Below are 20718 nucleotides of genomic sequence, written 5' to 3' on the forward strand. Positions count from 1 at the left end.
TGCATATCTTGGCGGCAAGCCCCTTTTTCCACTCATCTTACTAGCCTTGCTTTCTGTTTCTGTTTTGTTTTGTTGAGACCCAGGGTCAGAGAAACAGGCAGATCTGACTGGCTTGGCACTCACTATATAGACCAGGCTGGCCTCAGTCTCACAAAGAACGGCTTCCTTATGCCTCCTAAGTGCTGGGATTAATGACATGGGCTCTTGTGCCGGCCAGTTTAATGTCAGCTTGACACAAGCTAGAGTCATCAGAGAGGAGGGAACTTCAACTGAGAAAACACCTCCAGAAGATGATGCTGTCAGGCTTTCCTTAGTTAGCAGTTGATGCAGCGGGGCCCAGCCCGTTGTGGATGGTGTCATCCATGGGCTGGTGGTCCTAACTTATATGGAAAGCAGGGCCAGCAAGCCATGATGAGCAAGCCAGTGAGCAGCATCCCTCCATGGCCTCTGCATCAGCTCCTGCCTCCTCCTCTGAGCTCTGGTCCTGATTGTGTTCCTGCCCTCACTGCTTTTGATGGTGAGCTATCATATGAAAGGGTGGGTGAAATAAACCTTTCCTCCTAAGGTGCTTTGGGCCATGGCGCCTCATCACAGTAATAGCAATCACCCTAACTCCGACAGCCAGTATGCTCAGTTTTATGAGACAGAACCTTACTTCACGGTCCAGGGCAGCCTCAGACCTGTGATCTTGCTGTTTCCCGCCCTAGCACCGGGACTATGGGGCACACGCTGCTCAGTTCTAAAAGCACTAACATTATGGGTTCCCTACCAACAGTTTTCAGTAGTGCAAATTCTCCCTCTTGTCTTATGCGTTAATTCTCTCTTCTCACAAGGAGCTCCTGCACCCTGCGTCGGGGAGTGGAGGGTGTGTTTTTATGACACTGTTCCGAGTTCTGTTATATTTGTCAAGGCCTCCCTGCTTCCTTAGTTTCCAGCCTTAGAGTTGAGAGTACCTTCGAAGACTTTCTTACACACTGCACAGCCTTCTGTCCCCATTTTCTTAGCAGCAGTTCTAGCCCAGGCTGAGCGGGATGCTTTGTCCAATTTCTCTTAACAGACAAAGAAGGATTCTTTAATCCTCTCCCCCTTCCTGATTTTATTTTTTTACTGTTTTTATTATTATTAGTTTACTTTTACCTCCCAATTTTTACATAGGGATTAATTCTACATCCGTTTGGCAGATAAGCCCTATGCCCCAAGTCAACATCCTATCACTAGGCATCCCTTTGGACTTTAGTTCCTAATCAACTTTGCGAGTTTTCTTTGAAGTTCTTCTCTCCCTCTGGGGATTCCCCTTCCGAGCTTCTGGCCCAGCCTTTGATGAGAAGTGGTTCCTTTATTCTGTTCAGGACTTAGCTGTAGTAGTAGAGACTGGTTTGGGATGGATCCAGGTAGGCTCCTCACATCAGCTCAGCTGGGCGTACCCCCTAAAAGTCTTTGACTTGATCTCGTGACCTGTTGTTTTTATCCAGACTATATTGAATCTCTAGATTAACATCAGAGGTTATATTAGTCGCCTTCCTCCTTTCTTTGCCCAAAGGCCTCACAAGAAACAGCGTAAAGGAGAAAACATTTGATGCTGCGGCATGGTTCGAGGGACAGCTCCTGTCCGTGGCGGTGGGTGGAAGGCTGCTTGCTCACTTCTAGGTGGACCAGAAAGAGTAATGCTGGGCTGGCTCTCCTTTCTTGCCTTCTGTTGAGTTTCAGCATCCCTACTCATGAGGTGACGTCACCCCCATCCCCGGGGGCCTTTCCTTCTCACTTCAGATCCTATGGAGGCACCCTCCTCATAGCCAAGTTGACAAGTGAAATGAGTCATCACGGAGCAAACTTACATATTTAAGTTACTGAGTCCCACTGGCTGTGAATCTCATATATCTTCTCAACATAAATACTTTTTAAAAATAGCCTACTGGAATTATGCAGCTAGAAGATAGTGCTGACAGATAAGTTTAGTTCCAAGTTTTCTTATACCTTATCCTTACATGTTCCTGGCTTGTTAATTACCATGAGTCAGTGATCTAATCATAGCTTTAGCTTCGGTCAGTTGGTGTTTTAGCCCATTGGCTTAGTGAGTATAAAAACGATAGCCTTTTGTTCTGTAATTCAGTTTAATACTTTTATTTCTAACCTTAATTTATAGTTTAGAAGTTTAAAATGCATATTTACCAAAATTAATTACCACCTAAAAATGAACGTAATTAAAATTACATAAACAAATAGACATAGGAAAGACCAACAAGTCAATAAGCTAGACCAGTGGCTCCCAACCTGGGGGTCGCGATACATTTGGGGTCACATATCCTGTGTATCAGTTTACATTATGATTCATAACAGTAGCAAAACCACAGTTATGCAGTAGCAACAAAACCATTTTATGGTTGGAGGGTCCCTACAACATGAGAAGTTAGATCGAAGTGTCACAGCATCAGGAAGATTGAGAACCACTGAACTAGACTAAGCCATGTGCTTTTCATGCTGGACTCAGAGTTTCTAAAAATCGACATTTTCACAGAAAGACATGGTAGAACCCTGAGCTGTCCTGATCTGTTACCAGCCGAGCTTTAATGGATTCTATGTGAGCCGGGGGAACCTTGACTGCAAGTGTAAGAGGCAACTCATACACAGAGAAACGCTGCCAGGAAAGCTATGAAGGAGCATTAATGGAAACCGGCCAGAGCCCGTTCTCCTTTCTACACAGGACTATTTGTGAACTACAAATCTATTGAAGCTTTCCCAGCAGCTGTAAGGCAAGATGGAGACCACATGTGATTCTGTCTTACCACAAGACCGCCACACAATCAATAAATTATTATTGGCTTCAGAGCCTTGTGTATTTAATGCTACAGATTCTTTTCCTCCTTGGGTTCATCTATTAACGTGGACACTCAGAGATTAAAATGATTTTTAGAGGCTTCAGAACCCCTCTGTGGAATATGTTCAAACTCCTTCCTGAAGCCTTCTGGCTTAGTAAGTCTGCCGAATGGATAGGCATGCACGTTTGGTAAAGTCCCTTAGGTAATCTGACATACTCTTCTGGTTAGGATTCACTTCTCTAGGCTAACCCTCTAATTGTATGAACGAGACAGTTTTCCTGGAAGGAAGAAAAATGCCTCTAATTTAAGGCTACCTTGGCTAACATAGGTAGTTGGAAAATGTAAGCCTAAATGGTCTCGTTTCCCCAGTTCTTTCCAAACTCCTCTTTTACCACTATCAGGCTATAATTTTGTTTTTGACTTAATGGCTTGGGGTTTTAGGCAGACCTTTATTTTCAAAACAAACTTGTGTTTTTCTATAATGTGGATGAATGGACAATGCCCTACACTGTGCTTCGGGTTTAGATCCTGTAAGAGGCCCTTTCAGTTATAATGATCTGAGTTAGCTGCAAACAGCTTGCAGTTAGGAGGGTCTCTGGGTCCAGTGCTGGCCTGTTCAGTGTTTGTGGAAAAAAGGCGTAGACAAGCAGGAGAAGAATTTCTAAAGACCCACTAAGTTATGTTCACAGTTTCTGAAATAACAAACAGTATATATAATTTATGGCTTTGCATCATCTTCTGCCCTTGAATGTGTCTAATGACTTTTAAAATCAGATCTTTGCGACAGAGTCGATAAACCTTAAGGCATATGCAAATATAAAGGCTTACCTCTTCATGTGGCCTTTTAAAGTGGGCAACTGAAAAGCAAGAATATTTTTTCCTTACTTTAAGCGGTAGGAAGGGACAAGTACCATTTGTGGAGGAGAAAGGAACTTAGTTACCCAATGTGCCTTCCAGTGTCTACCTCAGTTGACTACTAACTAATCAGGGCACTTTACTTATTTATCTGACATCAAATCTATCTTTCCTAGCAGAATAATTGCTTATTATTTAAATAAAGTATTTTGGGCCTAAGTGACTTGCTATAAATTCTTCCTTTTATTAGAAGGTAAGGAGAAACTTGTTGCGTTTATATTTATTCACTTGTTTTTTACTGCGTAGAGCTGAGGATGAAACTCAGACCCTCCTCCACACTAGGCCAGCACCCTAACCACTGAGCTGCAGGCACAGCCTGGATGCCCTTCTCAAGGGGACCGTGTTTCCAATTTCACATTGTCCATTGTCAAAGAGGAAAATACACTATTTCCCCATGTTGTAGAAAACACACAAACAATGTTTCCTATTAAGCCCACATTATTAGGAATATTTGAGCTGTCCTATCTCAAGCGATAAGTAAGAATGACCTTGTTGGGGTAAGATGCTCTGTGTTCTTTTTTGTAAGAAAAACAGATAATGCTATGTTTTTGCCTCATAGAATTTAACATTATATGAAGCCATAACAGAAGAGACCGGTATGAGAAGAGAGAAGTAAATTTGGAATTTGTGCATCCAAACATAGCATGCTAGCTACTTTTCTCGTGGCTATGAGCAAATACCTGACTAGAAGCATTTCAGGAGGGGTAAGTTTGGCTCAGGATTTGAGTGGATACAGTCTATCATGGAGGGGGAGCATGGAGGCAGGAGCCTGAGGTAAGATCACACTGTATCCACAGTCAGGAGGCAGAGAACAGCCAGGAAATGGAGCCAACTGCAAGGCTCTCCTGTGGAGACTCACTTCTTCCAGAGAGGTTTCATCTTCTAAAGACTCCACAACCTTCCAGAAACAACGCTACCCTCTGGCCACCAAATGTTCAAATATATCAACCTATGGGGACCACTTCACATTCAAACCCCAACAGTTAGTTAGGAATAGACAGATCCAGAGTGAGGAGAAATCGTTTGCTTTAATTAGTGAGAGTCCTCCCATCTGTTGGTATAAGAATCTTGGATCAAGCCTTGGGCAAAGTGTATACCACAGTGCGTTGAACAAAGGGAGAGTTTCTGCTTTGGTAACTTTTTTTCCTTTTTTTTTTTTTTAAAGATTTACTTATTGTTATATGTAAGTACACTGTAGCTGTCCTCAGACACACCAGAAGAGGGAGTCAGACGTCATTTTGGATGGTTGTGAGCCACCATGTGGTTGCTGGGATTTGAACTCAGGACCTTCAGAAGAACAGTCAGTGCTCTTAACTGCTGAGCCATCTCTCCAGCCCCTGCTTTGGTGACTCTTAAACATAATTAAAATAAAGCAAAACAAAAACTCTTATCACTAAGACTCACTCCTTTTGTAAAGTGTTTTGAAATGAACGCTCCTATATTTGAATGTTGCAAGTGTTTTTGTTGTCCTATATTTTAAGGGAAAAGAAATCTCAATTTAGAATTGCAAATGCAACCACTGTAGAATCCTCCTGAATTTAGCCTAACTTCATATGCCAAGGCTACAGTGTGGTGATATGAATAAGAAAGACCCTGTAGGCTCATATATTTGAATGCATGGTCATTAGGGAGTGGCACTACTTGAGAAGGATTAGAAGATGTGGCCTTGTTGGAGGAAGTGTGTCACTGGAGTGGGTTTTGGGATTTCAAAAACCTCAATCCAGGCCTAGTGTTTCTCTGCAGATCCAGAGATCGAACCCTCAGCTCCTTCTCTGCCTACATGCTGCCATGCTTCCTGCCACTAACAATGTAAGCACGCTCCATTTAAATGCTTCCCTTTGTAAGAGTTGTCATGGTCATGATCTCTTCACAGCAATAGAACACCGACTAAGATAGAAGTTGGTACCAGAGACCGGGACATTGCTGTGACAAGCCTGACCATGCTTCTTGTTATCAGAATTTGGACTTTGGGACTTGAGAAAATGGGCCATACTAGTAGGAATAGGGAAGACAGTGGTGCTGAGAATAATGTAGATCGTGGCAGCCCAGGTTTCAGAGGAGAAGAGTATTAGTAAGTGGCCTAGAGACTGTTCTTGTGATGTTTTGGGGGAGAATGTGGCTGCTTTCTGCCCTTGTCCAAAAATATCTGCCTGGGGCTAATTTTAAGACATCTGGACTAACAGCATTGGCAGAGGATACTTCAAGAGAGTCTAACACTGACTCTGTCCTATGGTCATTAGAGGTTAGTCTTTGCAGATGTGTAATAAAAAGGAGCAAGACAAGCAAGGAAAGTACGAAGTGTGGGGAGAAAAGGAGCATCAGAAAATGTTGTAAAGTCAAGTCCAGTGCTCAAGAAAATTAAAAAGTTTAAAGAAAAGCCCAGTGCTAAATTCAATAAAAGGAGTGGTAAACTCAGGGCGAGACCCCACCCAGCTAAGATTCTATCTGGTGAAAAGGAATGAAAGAAAAGCTCAATCGGCAAAGGAAATCACAGAAAAGAGAAAGCTGGTGAAAACCTATCTGTACCAGGTGCCAGGTCCCAGCCCCGGCAAGCGGGAGGACTTGGCAGCTCCATCCACACAGCTCTGGCTTTAGCGTAGAGAATACAAGAAAGTCTTTTGAGTAAAGCTTTGACCACGAGGCCTGGGTTGCCTCGGAGTCCCCACAAGCTGTTGCAGATGTCAGAGCCATGGGATACCTGCTGAGGAAAAGCTGCTAAACAGCCCAAGAGAAGTGTATTTTGGTCAGCAAAGTTGGAATGAATTGGAGTTCTGACGAGGGCTTTGACAGCAGATATGGAGATGATGGAGATGCAGGATCTGGAGTTTGACCTGCTGGGTTTTGGTCTTGGCTTTGATTCAGTATTTCCTCACCCTGCTCCCTTCCCACCTTTTGGGAAGGTAATGTGTATGGTGTGCCATTGTATGCTGGGAGTCTGTGATCTGCTTTTGACTTTATAGGATAGTACAGTTAAGAGACTGCCAAGAATCTCAGAAGAGAATTTGGGCTTCAGACTTTTAAATAGTGTTAAGGCTGTGATAGACTATGGGGCCTTTGAAATTGGACTGAATGCATTTTTTTTTTTTGCATTGATAATGTCTACACGCCTGTGGGGTCCAGGAAGTATAATGTGGTGGTTTGAATAGGAATGTCCCCTAGAAGGCTTATATACTTGAATGCTTGGTTATTAGGAAGTGGCAGTGCTTGAGAGGGATTAGAAAGGGTGTCCTTGTTGGAAGGAGTATGTCACTCATAGTGGGCTTTAAGGGTTTCAAAAAACTCAAGCCAGACCCCCTGTCTCTTTCTCTTTCTCTCTGTTGTCTGCCTTGCTTACCCACAAGCCTATCATGGACTCAACTTCTGAAATTGTAAGCAAGCTTTAATGAAATGCTTTCCTTTTTAAGAGTTGCTGTGGTCATGGTGTTTCTTCACAGCAATAGAACAGTGACTAAGGCGTATGGCTTGTATTAGATTACAGGGACTCTCAGATGTTGCGCTCAGTTAGTAGAGGGCATTACCCTGCATCTTGCCCTGGGTTTGATTTTCATCACCACACGTATAATCAGGGCACGGTGGCACATGCCTGTGATTCCAGCCCTCAGAATGACCCCATGGTTCACGTTATCCTCAAGTTCGTAGTAGTTCTTTCAGGCTAGCTTAGGAATCATGAGAATTTTTCTAAAGAGAAAAAAAAAATCAGACATATCTGGGCTCATACATTATTTTATAAATGAGAAACTTTATAAACTAGGAAACTCATGGGAGCTGCTGAGGTCATCAGTTGAGCAATACCTTTAATGAGCTCCTCACCAGGATTTACTTTATTTGTGTTTCTACATACGTGTATGTAAATGAAAGTGCCTTAGGAAGCCAGAAGAAGCCATCAGCTCCCTCAGAGCTAGAGTTGCAGGTGGTTGTGAGCTACATGACATGGGTGCTGGGTATAAAACTCAGGTCTTCTGCAAGAGCGACAAATGTTCTTAACTACTGTGCCATCTTTCTAGCTCCTAAAGGTGATCTTAATGTGTGTGTGTGTGTGTGTGTGTGTGTGTGTGTGTGCGTGTGCGTGTGCGTGTGTGCGTGTGTGTGTGCTGTTGGGATGACATGCCTGCTAAGTGTTCTACTACTCAAGGATACCTCAAGCTGGTTCTTGACTCTTAGCAACAGGGTTTTGTTTTTTGTTTTTAATTGCTGTTCATTTGGGGATTAAAATGTATGCCCTTTATTACCTGCTGTGTATTCAATCAGGAAAGGTATACTTAGTTTTTTTTTTTTTTGGTTTTTGTTTTTTATTCTGTTCTCCATTTCCCACCTTGTAATTCCACTGTTGCTGATCTTGTGACCAGTTGGTTCAATTATTTGCAAGCAGAATTTTATGTCACTTCTAAGTAGTGTTTCTTTTTTTAACTAAACAATAAAAGGTCAGGGCTGGAGAGACGGCTCAGTAGTCGTGAGCCCTTGCTGCTGTTGTAGAGGACTGGGGTTTGGCTCACAGCAGCCACACGGAGGCTCACAACTGTATCCAGGAACTCCAGTACCTGGCGGGGGGTGGGGTGGGGAGCGGTCTGACAATATGGTTTTTGCAGGCATATGTATATGTATACATATATGCATATATATCACACATACGAATAATATATACACTATGGTGGTTTGAATATGCTTGGCCCTGAGAGTGGCACTATTCGGAGGTGTGACCTTGTTGGAGTAGGTGTGGCCTTGTGTGTCACTGTGGGTGTGGACTTTAAGACCCTCATCCTAGCTTTCTGGAAGCCAGTATTCTGCTAGCAGCCTTCAGATGAAGATGTAGAACTCTCAGCTCCTCCTGCACCATGCCTGCCTGGATGCTGCCATGCTTCCCACCTTGATGATAATGAACTGAACCCCTGAACCTGTAAGCCAGCCCCAATTAAATGTTGTCCTTATAAGAGTTGACTTGGTCATGGTGTTTGTTCACAGCGGTAAAACCCAAACTAACACACACACACACATACATATCCATTAAATAAACAAATATTACAAATAGTTTAAAAGATGCCTACATATGTATATATGGTGTGCATTATGTTTCTTCCCTTCCTCCAACTCCTTTTCCACTTTCCCTCTCTCTTCATGAGATCGAGTCCTGTTGTCCATGCTGGCCACGAGCTCTAGTGATCTTCTTACCTCAGTCAGCCCTTGAGTAACTGGGACTGTATATATGCATATGACAAAATCCATGGCTGCTGCTCCTCCTCCTCCTCCTCCTCCTCCTGCTCCTCCTCCTGCTCCTCCTCCTCATCATCATCATTTTGAGGCTAGGTCTTCTGTAGCCCAGACTGGCCTCAAACTCATTATGGGCAGAGGTCGACCTTGACTTTCTGGTCCTCCCGACTCTACCCCTCAAGTGCTGTGACTACAGGTGTACACAACCATGACAGTCACATGATATTGTGATATATGTGTATTTCAGAGTGCCTTGGTTAAGTATATTAACAGGTTCTCAGTAAGTGTGTCTGCTCTGTGGTGTGAGTATGAGATTATCTGGTATCCATTTCTAGGGGCTGCTTGTAACCCATGGTTACAACCTTTCTAAAGAGTATTTTCTTGAAAGACAGAAACTGCTTTTAATTTAGGGTTTAGCGTAGAAGGGAAATGAGAAATCTAAGTAACACATTTGGTACTTTAGAGCAAAAAATATGATTTTATATGCATATACTATATCCATATGTATAACTGTGGTTGTTGCAGTTAGGATTTCAGGAGGAATTAAATTTCTATATCAGTATCTTGACTCACAACTTTGAAACTTTGCCTATGGTAGTGAACTAGCAAGGAATGATTTGTAACCGGTCACAAGTTGTTTTAATGGCCATGCACAGTTACAACCAGGATTCATAACCCAGAGCTGAGAGTCATGGAGTCCGCTCTGAGCTTTTTCCTACTGCTACTGTGTGACCTTCAGTCTGCGTGGGTCTCAGGGCATTCGGCTATAAATAGGCCCTGAAACGACTCATCCTGAATGTTTTTCTAGCTCTGTTGATCTGTCATTCTAGGAAACCAGACTAGCATGCTGCTAGCTATTTTGAGGTATGGATCATTTTCTTTTTACTCGGTCTCTGTCTCTCTGTCTCTATGTCAGTCAGTCTCTTTCTCTCTGGTGCTGGAGTTTGAATCAAGGGCCTTATCTAAGCTCCATCCCTAGGCTTTGTTTTGGTTTTGAGAAAGGATCTCACCCCTCTAGCCCAGGCTGGCTTTGAATTCAGACATCCACCTACCTGTGCCTCCCAAGTGCTGGGATTAAAGGCTTTTGCCCAGTCTCTGCGATAGGGATGTTTAAACAAACTTTTAAAATGGGTGAGCTAGATCCAAGTGTACCTTTGAGTGAAGGTTAATTCCGATTGCCAATCTGATAGGATTAAAGATGCATGGGGCATCAGTTAGGTATACCTTAGGGTGTGTCTGTGAAGGCCATGCCAGAGAAGAGTAACCGAGGGAGGGAGAAAGCCGCTCGGAGTAGGGTGAACTGGCCCATAGGCTGGGGTCCCGGACTGAATACAAAAGAGAAACCCAGATGCGCGGTCTCTCTGCTTATGAGCTTTTGTCTTCTTTAGCGGTCAGAGGGTTTCCCAGGATGCACTGGGGCTATATCTCTTGTGATTGTTTTAAATTAGTCTCTCTCTCTCCTTCCTTCCTTCCTTCCTTCCTTCCTTCCTTCCTTTCTTTCTTTCTTTCTTTCTTTCTTTCTTTCTTTCTTTCTTTCTTTCTTTCTTCCTTCCTTCCTTTTTTTCTCTCTTTCTTGCCACCTTTTCATGAGATTTGTTAGCTTAAATATGTTTTACTTTTCCTGACTTTCAAGACCTTGGGAGAAAAGCAGCGTGCCCTGCTCTCATCCTTTTTGATGGATGTGTGCAGGTTCACGAATGGCTCCATCATTAGGGTTTTTTTTTTTTTTTTTCTTTTGCAGTCAACTTGGAAGGAAGGTTCAAGTGGCAAAGCCATTAGACTCAGATGTGCCCTGAGAGCAGAGATGGTGTCACCGGCTTCTCAATTTGACTTTTTGACTCCTGTCTTGTCAGAGTCAAAAAATAGGATATTCAGGGACCTTGAAGCTATGTCACACAATTTGTGACGGCTCTGCTCCCTACTCCAGGTTTTCATCCCGAGCCTTGATAGAAAGATGTATGGATGAGCGAGGAGGGCAGAGCTGGGCCCCCCATGCTGCGTCCTGTGAGGGATGGAAAAGGGAGCTTTTCACTAGAGATAGGGGCAGTGGAGGCTGTAAGCTGTAACCAAGTTGTGCTTGGTTTCTCCAAAGGAGAAGCATTTGCTGGATTCTGTATGTTCCTAAGCACGGCCGCCTTGGAAGCAGCTCGTTCTTGTTTGAGCTGGACACCCTGGTCATATGCTGCCACTGTTGGTATTGGAGGTTCTTATTTATTTTGTTATCTGGGTTTTCCTGCCTTCCCTCACAAAGACTCCAGAAATTGGCCTTACCCATCATGCTGGCTCTTGGAACTTCCGACCGTAGGCGTTCTTTTTCATTAAGTTGCTTCTTAGGAATAATCTCGAATGCTTTATAAGAACAAACAGATTAACTCAGACATGTGTTGTCCCTTTGGCTTTATGACAGGTGACCGGCAGTGATCAGACAGCTCAGAAAAATTACTGTCATAGTGCTCCTTAACCCTTTGCGCTTGGAAAATCCTCCTGAGAGTTAAGACTTACACACAGGTAGTCTGGGAAACAGTGCATATTCTTTTTTACATATGACTCCTGGGTCATGAGACTCCCACTGTAGCATAGTAGAATTTAAGCTCCGTTCCCACTGCGTCAATTCTCACACAGTCCAGACAGGCCGTTGGCCATCACCTTTCTAGGACAGGAAAAGGAGCCGCGTTCCGTGGGGGTGGGAGGGGCACTTCCTGGTGAGCACTTTTCTGTGGTCCACTGTGAAGGCCTTTCTGCTTGAGTGTTGATGCCTAGGGGTGAAGCTGTTCCCCGCCTCTGAGAAGGACAGGCTGGAGAGGCGGCTCTCCAGACACTTGTGTATCTTAAAAATGCTGAGAGGCGATCCTGTCAAATGTTAACCATCCTCATCCATTAGTGCGTCCAGCATTAAGTGAACGCTGGGAAAACAAAGACGGAAGTAGGTGTGGCTAAGTGGAGACCTGGATTCAAGTCGCTTCCCTCTACTCAAAGAGCAGTTGCAAGCCTGGGTTTGAAAAGCATACACCTTTAATCTATCCTAGCACTTGGGATGTGGAGGCAGGAGGGTTTTTGTGAGTTCCTGACCAGACTGAACTACATAGTGAGTTCTAGGATGGCAGGACTACACAGTGAGACACCCCCCATCCCTCAAAAAAAAAAAAAGTTGGATAGTTACAATATCTCAAAGTACATGCTGGGGGTACCTGTCTAAATTATATTTATCTCATCGCAGTCCTAATGGCTTAGCAGATGGGCTGATCTGCCACTGTTTGCTTCCTTGTTTTACTTTATTTTTTTGTACCACACTTCCCTGAGCCAGTCAGCATGATGCTCTTTCTCTTGGGAAGGACTGGAAAACGGAGAGTGTTGCTCTTTGATGGCCATTCCCTTTAGCTGTAAAAATATACTCTTACAGTGTCGGAAGCTGCCTGAATATATAACTCTACTCAGTTATACTGAGCTGCTGTATCTTGTTCAGTGGGAGATAAAAAAGTACGCAGACGTTTTAAGGAAGCAGAGGTAACGTGTTGACTCGTGTTAACTCCTTGTATGTGGCTGAGATGGTTTTGTTTTCGTTCTCATCAGAGTCTTGATGGTAATGAGACTTTCAGTGCAGTTATTCCAAGAAATAAAAAAATGATGTGATATGAACATAAACAGTGTGCAGTCACAAGCAGCCTTTTTGGGCTTAAAGCCCCACAGAGAGAAGTGCTGTTCAGTGCGCTGCGTAGCTGGGGACCTTGGAGCCAACCATCCCATGGCTTCTGACTACCCATCCTGCAGTTCTCAGTGGAGAAAGGGTGGCGCGGAGTGCAGAGATGGTGTTTTGCATCTGCAGGTATCAGTTGACTCTGTGGAATGCTCTAGTCCCGGGAACAGGCCAGGCACTGTAAGCCCTCGGTCTGCGAGTGAACTGAACCGCAATCCCTGAGGTTCCTAGAGAGGTATGAGAAGCATGTGGGGTGAGGTATTTTACTGACTCCTCTGTGCCACCAGGCCCAGCATTCAGCCGAGCCCAGCCAGCATCTACAGATCAGTATTTGGGTGGCTTTCATTGCTGGGCGTGAAAGTAGTGGAATGTAGTCAGAGATATGCCCCCCCCCCCAAATGTGTGATCTGACAGGATGAGCAACGTGTACACTTGGCAGAATCATTTTCAGGGGAACATGTGCTACTCATCACCGTCTTTGCTACTCAGCTTTTGAAATACGAATCATTGTTCTCTTATTATTATTGTAGCCATCTCTGCAGCAGGCGAAAATATTGAGAAAGTCTTAATATCTACATTAGCCTTTCAGCCAGCGAACCCAGGCACAACACGCAGGGTAGGGTTCTAGCCTGAGGATCCTTAGCATTTAAAGGAGTTGCAGATGCTTCCACTCACACACGGGGGTGTCCACAACACACTTAAGTGGCTGTCTGACACACCCTGAAGGGTTGTTAACAATAATAGGTTTGACATTTGGGAGGGGAAAAAAAAAAAGAACCATCAAAGTAAAAGCCATTTTAAGAGCAGGGAGGGAGTTATTCTTGCATAAGTGTTCTGTTCCATTAACTCTTCTCTGTTGGGCTCAGAGGGCAGCAGCGAGCCACCTCGGTCAGCTGCTGCTAAGTGTCACTTATGTGGAGCCCCTGGTCCCTTTCCATTTTCAGAACAAGAATAGGAGTAATTATAGCATCCCCAAATATATTTACTCTGAAGCAGCAACCTCCTCCGCCCCCTGCTTGGGAGTGACAGAAGATGGAATTTTGTCACTTAGGAACATTTTTTTTTTTTTTTTGACATTGGATGTGGAATTGAAACCTCAAATATGATTTTAAAGCTCGCTTAAAACAATCCGCTATTTTAATAGTAATTTAAGATTACATGTATTTGCGTGTGGCCTTTCCTGTGTGCCTGTGGAGGTCAGGACACCATTTTGGGGAGTGGTTTTCTCCTACAGTCCTGTGCGTCCCTAGGATCAAACTGCTTGGTGATAGGTGCTGTCAGGCCTGGTGGTAGGTGGCATTAGCCATCGAGCTAGCTGTGACCATTGTGATTGCCCATCTGACACACTCTAGAACCACCTGGAAAGAAAGCCTCTGACGAGGTTGATCTATAGGCAGGACCGAGGGTGGGATCATCCCGACTGTGTAATCGAGGCTGGAAGATGCCATCGAAAGGGGAGGGGCTGCACTGTGACTGTGATCCAGGATGGTGTAAAAATGGGGTCAGTGAGCCGAGCACACACAGGCCTCAGCTTCTGACTATGGATGTGATGTGTTGAGGTCCCTTCTCCCAGGACTTCCCCCAAATGATGGACTGCACCTGGAATTATACCCTTCCTCCCGTAAGTTGCTTTGGTCTACATGGGTGTCTTGTCCGCACACCACTCGAATGCCTGGTGCCCTCGGAGGTCAGAGGCGGCGATGGGTTCCCTGAAGCTGTAATTAATAAAAGTAAATGGAGCAAGTAAAGGCAAACTTTGCTTTTAAAGTTAGTGTGTGCGTGGCGGGGTAAGGAGAGGGAGAGAGGGAGGCTCATGTGCACAAATATGGAGGTGAAATAATTGCAGCCATAGTTCTTTATCCCTTGGGTTCCAGGAATAAGTTAAGCCCCGCCCTGACCCCTCCTCCAAATAGAACCCAGGGCCTCACCCACGCTATGGAAGTCTTCTAACACATATTCCAGCCGTGCTCATAGCACCTCACCCAACCCACACAAAACACTTTATATTTTGGAGGCATAGCTTTGCTGTCCTGGAACTTATGATGTAGACCAAGCTGGCTCAAACTCACAGAGATCCGCCTGCCTCTCGCTCCAGAGTGCCAGCACTAAAGGTGTGTGCCTGGCCCCGACAGGTGACATTTTATGATTCATTTGCAAAGGAAATACCATGACACAGCCAGCAGCAGTACTGAACAGTGTACCAAGTTTGAACTAGGAGGTAAGTTTAGGGGTGATGGAGGTGGCAGTTTTGAGAGAATAGGGATTGGTCCTTCCAAGGATAGGAATTTTAGGACAGAGAATAAAATGTGTTGGGCCTAATGTGGCCAGGCCTTCAGAAAATGAAGGTGCTAGCTCAGATTGATCCACACGGTGAAGAATGCAGAGGTTTGGGGTGGGGTGGGGGTGGGGCTGAAAGAGTGTCACCAGACACCTCCCACCCCAGCTGGATGCTGTGTTGTCAGGATCTAAGGCTGCAGGGATCAGGGTCAGCAACGGCAGGGCTGAAAGTGACAAGAGAAGCAGGGCTTGGTGACAAGGACAAACGAAGCCAGAGAGGACCAGCTTACCTTCTGCCCCTACGCAGTAAGATCGGTCAGCTTAAACTGTAAATCGGATGACTTCTTGTTCCACGTTACAGTCTCGTCTTGAAATTAAACATGGTCTCTCGCACTCTAGAAGGAATTGATTCTTGCTTATCTCTCTAATTCCCTTCCCTACAGTTCCACTCCACCTCTTTCTTCCTGAGTCCCAGCCACTGGTCACGTGTATACCAGGGCCTATGCGGCCTCTCCCTCCCTCTTCTTCACGGGGTTGGTTGGCTTTAATTCTGTAGGAGTTTAGCTGTAGCTGCTTTTGCAGGCAGGCTTTTTCCGATGACTCTACCTAGAGTTCTGCTTATTTTCTTAACCACCTCCACAGTCTATAGTTAGCGCGCTCGCGCTCACACCCACGAAAGGATGAATGAGCGAGCAAATGAGAAGATAACACTTACGCCCCTCCCCCTCCTCCTCTCTTTGCAGAATGGTGTAGCTTACTCATTTATTCAAAGTAGTATTGCTTATAGAATAACTTCTGATTACAAAGCAGCCTCTCTGAGCCAACAAGCAAGATATAAGCACCCAAGGAAGAAAACGAAGACCAGTGAAACTCAACAGCCCAGAGAAAATCAGAACTAAGGTCACTTCACTGATTACAGATTGTAAAAATTGTTCATAGCCATTGGGGTCCTATACGGTCATTTAATAAGTGTTTCTATTACGTATTTAAATCAGGTTAGGTATTAGTGTGCTCAGTCATCAGTTCCTTTTCTAATGGTCTATTTGGCTTTTATCTATGTGACTGTATTTGTGCGCGCACACAAGTGTGCAGGTGCCCAGGGAGGGAGGCCAGGAGAGGGCATTGGATCCCCTGGAACTGGAGTCATGAGTGGTTCTGAGCCATCTGGTGGGAATGCTTAGTCCTCTGTGAGAGCAAGTGTTCTTAACCTCCAAGCCATTTTCCCAGCCTCCACATCTTCCGTTTCCTTAAGGCTTAAGACGTACCCAGCTGTTATCTGCAGTGGCTCTTTGGTGCAGTACCTCCCTAGAACAGCTTACTTCTGTTCTGTAGCTCCTGTCATCCCTTCCTTCTATCCCTTCCTCCTTGCTGAACTGTTTCAGTGAATAGGAAAAATATGTAACTATACAAGGTCTATACCAAAAATAAACGCGCGATTACACCCAGATTACAGTACACTAGCCCTTTCCTAGCTGACGCTTTTCTATTTTGCGGCACACGGGTATCAATACCAACCCAATCACCTTCATTCTGCTTCCATAGAGTTGTTTTGTTGTTGTTGTTGTTGTTTCGAGACAGGGTTTCTCTGTGTAGCTCTGGCTGTCCTGGAACTCACTCTGTAGACCAGGCTGGCCTCAAACTCAGAAATCTGCCTGCCTCTGCCTCCCGAGTTCTGGGATTAAAGGCGTGCGCCACCATGCCCGGCCCACAGAGTTTTATAGTGCGAGGATGGACCGGTTCATTATTCATAGAGCTCACTGGAAAGTTTTGAAAGCTGCCTCTTCATTTTAAAAAGCAATTGAGAGCAATTATTTGTCTTTTCCAAACCTAAAGCAAGTGGCTTGTCCCTCAGAAGGCCTTTGGGTACAGCGGAGTCTGGATGCCTCTAGAAGTTTTACATCCTCTTGGATCTGTGCTGTTCTTCCCCCGACCTTGTGTTAGGCTGAGCCTCCCGGTCACAGGCCCACGCTTACCTGGTACAAATACGTAACTGTCAACCTGGTCTTTGACCGCCAGCGCTGTCCCGGGAATGTTTATCAATTTTGTGTGTGGAGGGAGGGGGAGGGCTGTGAGGTTGGCGAGTGAAAACTAGGTGAGAAATCCCTCATTAGATTGTTAACATACCCTGTGATACCTAGAGGAAAGTACAGGCCTCCCAGCTGCTCTTAGAGCCAACTGCTCACCCACCTGACTTTGAGGTGGGGCGTGCAGTTGCAGACGGGGCTGTGGACGGTCAAGGGATGGCAGCATATTTCTGAAACAGACAAGCAAGTATAGTGTGTGTATCTTGATAGGTTTTTTTTCACTCCCATATACATGTATATTTATGAACACGTCCCTGTTCCTGCCAGCCAACAACAGCAATGATGTAATAAAAATCCTTATATTTTCTCTGACTTAAAAAGACAAACATTTGGGCGGGGTGAGGGAGCTTTTCACGTCCTTTAAATGCTGGTGCGCACAGCGGACCTGTGTTTCCAGCTGTTCCTCTGCACCTTGAGCCAATCACTAAACAGCCATGCTGCACGATGAACACCTTTGCCCAGATATCCTTGTGATAGTTTAATAGGGCCAAGTTCCTGGGTTTTCTCAGAAACGGTTCCAACCTGAAGCTTAAATTGTCTTTAAGTCTTTATGTTGTACTGGTGACAGAATTAATGGTTTGTGTTCTAGGAATTTAATCCTGACACTGGAGAGAGGCAGCGGCGTAGAGAGCCCTCATATCCCTATGGTCATACAAGCACATAATTAAATAAGATAAACTTGACAATAAGATAAGTTGAACTGCTAAAGTGCAGTAAGATCTATAACACCATCAAGTGTTTCATCTTAAATAGACTCAACCTCCAAAAAACATCACCAGGCTTCGTGAGTTTGAGGAGAGGCCGCAGGTCATTGCTGGAGTTAATTGATCTTCAGATGAAGTTTGGGTGACGTACGCAGGACACTGGAAGCGGCCAACTGCTTATGTACATTTCTTCCGCTTCCACCGCAAGCACATTCGCATCTGTTCCCCCTTTTTTATGTGAACACAAAGCCTTGAAATCAGAAACTGGCAAAGTCATTGCCAGAGACCCATCCGTGGGCCTGAGCGTTGCGTAAGCGCGCTCCACTCCGCAGCTGCAGACTATCAGCCGCAGACTCTGAGGACAGGGTTCTCAAAATAGGGACTCATTTTTGATGTGAATGGCCATTGCTTTCTCAGCACATCTGTGGTTCTGAGCTTGCACTTGGTTACTGATGTCACTTTGTCCTGCCTCCCTGCCTGTGGCTGTGGGTCTGGGGTGGGGGTGGGGGTGGGGCAAGCCATTTCATATGCAACTTTGCTGAATCAGAAATTCAGACCTTGGTATCTTAACCAGGATATACTCCCGTGTTTGAGCTCATTGCTATGGAAAAGATCTATTGCAGATCCCATCAATGAGGTCCCTGGAGGCACTGAGAAGGACTGGGTTTTTTGGTGTGTGTGTGTGGTTGGGGTGGTATATGAGATTTATTAGAGCTGTTAGGTCCATAGCCATCAGACAGATACCAGCATGGAAGGGGCTGAAGGTTCCTGATAGGTTTCACACGAAGCGGAGGTTTATTCTAGGCTGAGACCCAACCTTGTCTTTAGCACGTGAGCCTTTTGGTGAGCCTGATCTAGCAGGTGTGTAGACATGTTTCCCTATTCTCCCACAAAGCACCCTTAGCCTCTACCTGTGGACATCGCATGGCTCTACACTTTGATTTCCCATGGATGCTGTGAACGTCCAGCGGTGCCTCGGAGGTTCTATGTGTCTTGTAGGGCTGAGCGCAGACCATCATGGCACACCTTTGTTGATGAATGTGAAGGATGGAGGGCAGCAGGCGGAGGGTATTGCTCTCCACACCACCAGAGCTGCCCTTGCACTTGGTACAGTCCTTGGAATCCCTTGTGTGTGGATTCTCCTCCCTCCCTCCCTCCCTCCCTCCCTCCCTCCCTCCCTCCCTCCCTCCCTCCCTTCCTTGTAAGCAAGTGGCTTGATGTTCTTGGAAACATTACGTCCACTGAGTGTGGAGGGTTGGGGGAAGTGGAACCAGTCATCGTCCCCTTTCAGGTTTATTCACATGCTGCAACGACCTCTGCTTACTGCATGTGTGCCGCACACAACACGAGACAAATCCAAGATGGAAAGAAAATACAAAGGAGAAGGCTAGTAAATGAATCCAGGCTTGTTTTATTGCGTCTCTTAGTATCAGTTTTCCATTAAAGTAAACAGACAGACATATAGATCCGGGGAAACAGTAAGCCAGACAGGAAGATAGAACACTGGGCCTAATTGAGGGCAACCAGACCATACTCAAGGATGGCAAGAAGTTTTTGCATAGGAACACTAGAGGGCGCTGTAGACTATAATTAAGAATCCTGCTCGCCATTTACACAGCGAGGTGCCTACTGACAGTGCCTGGTGGCTATTGCCCATCTCAGAAGTTGTTTACAGAAGCTTAAATCCAAATCAAGTAGTTTTGCTATATCTAGCACACAAACAGATTGGAAACAATGTGTCCGCTTCCTTTTACCTGTCCTGCTGGGGGAAAGTTGTAAGCTCGCTGTTGTTTAGCTCTGTTTAATAGTCAGCAGCGCCTAAAGTTGGATAAACTCAGGGCTGTGGTCTGTCTTCATTAACTGAGGTTTTGTTGTTTGTTGTATGCAGAGGTGCAATACAAGTTGAACTAGCAATTAGCATGTTGGTACTGCCCTGAGCGCAGAAGGGACCCATTTTTCTCATTGTAAATGAGAACTCTGGCTGCCTTGTTATGGAAGTTAATTCATCCTGGTGAAGTCCCGTGGCCCTGTGGGTGTGGCGCTTCTGAGACCTGGGCAAATCTTAAGCCTTCCTGGGGCTGTTTCTTTGTAAAGTGGTAAGAGAATATGAAATTTTCTCCTGGCCAGAGATTCTGTGCAGTTGACTCTCAGCAGGTGCCACACCTTGAATTTATCTTTGGCTCAAATCAAAGAGTCTGTGGAACATGGGCCTGGTGTTATTACACCGGAAGTAAACAACTCTTTGTGGATGGCTTGAAATTTTTTCATATAGACACTGCCTCACAACCTCGGAGCAGGTTCCTTAGAAGGGAGCTCTAAGTCAATCCAGATCTGGAATTAAGTCTCTCCAGGCTTTCCTGACAGTACCAGAACATCCGTGGCAAACATTCCATAATAGATTTTAAACCCCGGCTGCCCTCCTATAATTGAGGCCAGACTTCCGTGGTCTGGTGTTTGGTAGATTCTTGTTGCTATACAGTTTCTAATCCCCAAAGAATGCATTGGTGGTCTTGACTGGTTCAACTTCTGAAATAAACATTGTGTTGAAAATGTGGCCTTTACATGGGAGGGAAAAAAAAAGGAAATTGCTAGCAAACAATCACCTCTTTTGAAAAGTAAGTATGGCAGTCAGTGGCGGTTGATGACGTTTTATATCTCCCATCTTAAATATTGCAATTTCTCTTATATATAGGACCTAGACTTAATATTACATTGCATTATGTATGGAGTGAAGTAGGTGTCATGAAGAAGATATCTTAAGTGGGGAGGGAGATTAGCATGATGGAAAAAATGTAGTAAAAAGCAGAAGTGGGGGAGGGGCGTGCAGCAGTGGAGGATGAAGGAGACCAACAGGTAATGACACTTTATGTACAAAGATGTCATAAAAAACACATTCACTTTGTGTGTTAACCCAGACTGTTAATGGAAGGCCTCCTCCCGTCTTATGTAGACATAAAGAAGAGGTTTACATTGCTAATTCTGTGAAAATTTCAATAACCCGTTGCAGGTCTGTGTGTGTGTGA

The 20718-nt window shown here is 44.9% G+C and overlaps 1 protein-coding gene and 1 long non-coding RNA gene across 2 annotated transcripts in view; one reads left to right on the forward strand and one right to left on the reverse strand.

The window, feature by feature from the left end:
- The window catches only part of Rnf144b (ring finger protein 144B), a 125272-nt gene that overhangs the window by 10549 nt on the left and 94005 nt on the right, over positions 1–20718 (forward strand). The window lies entirely within an intron of this gene.
- On the reverse strand, positions 10672–15402 carry A930002C04Rik (RIKEN cDNA A930002C04 gene). The gene is made up of 3 exons (NR_126083.1): positions 15198–15402; positions 14230–14345; positions 10672–12857 (listed from the first exon to the last, which is right to left on the reverse strand). It is a non-coding gene; the product is annotated as an RIKEN cDNA A930002C04 gene (long non-coding RNA).

This window comes from Mus musculus, chromosome 13 (assembly GCF_000001635.26).
Source record: "Mus musculus strain C57BL/6J chromosome 13, GRCm38.p6 C57BL/6J".
NCBI classification, from domain to species: Eukaryota; Metazoa; Chordata; class Mammalia; order Rodentia; family Muridae; genus Mus; species Mus musculus.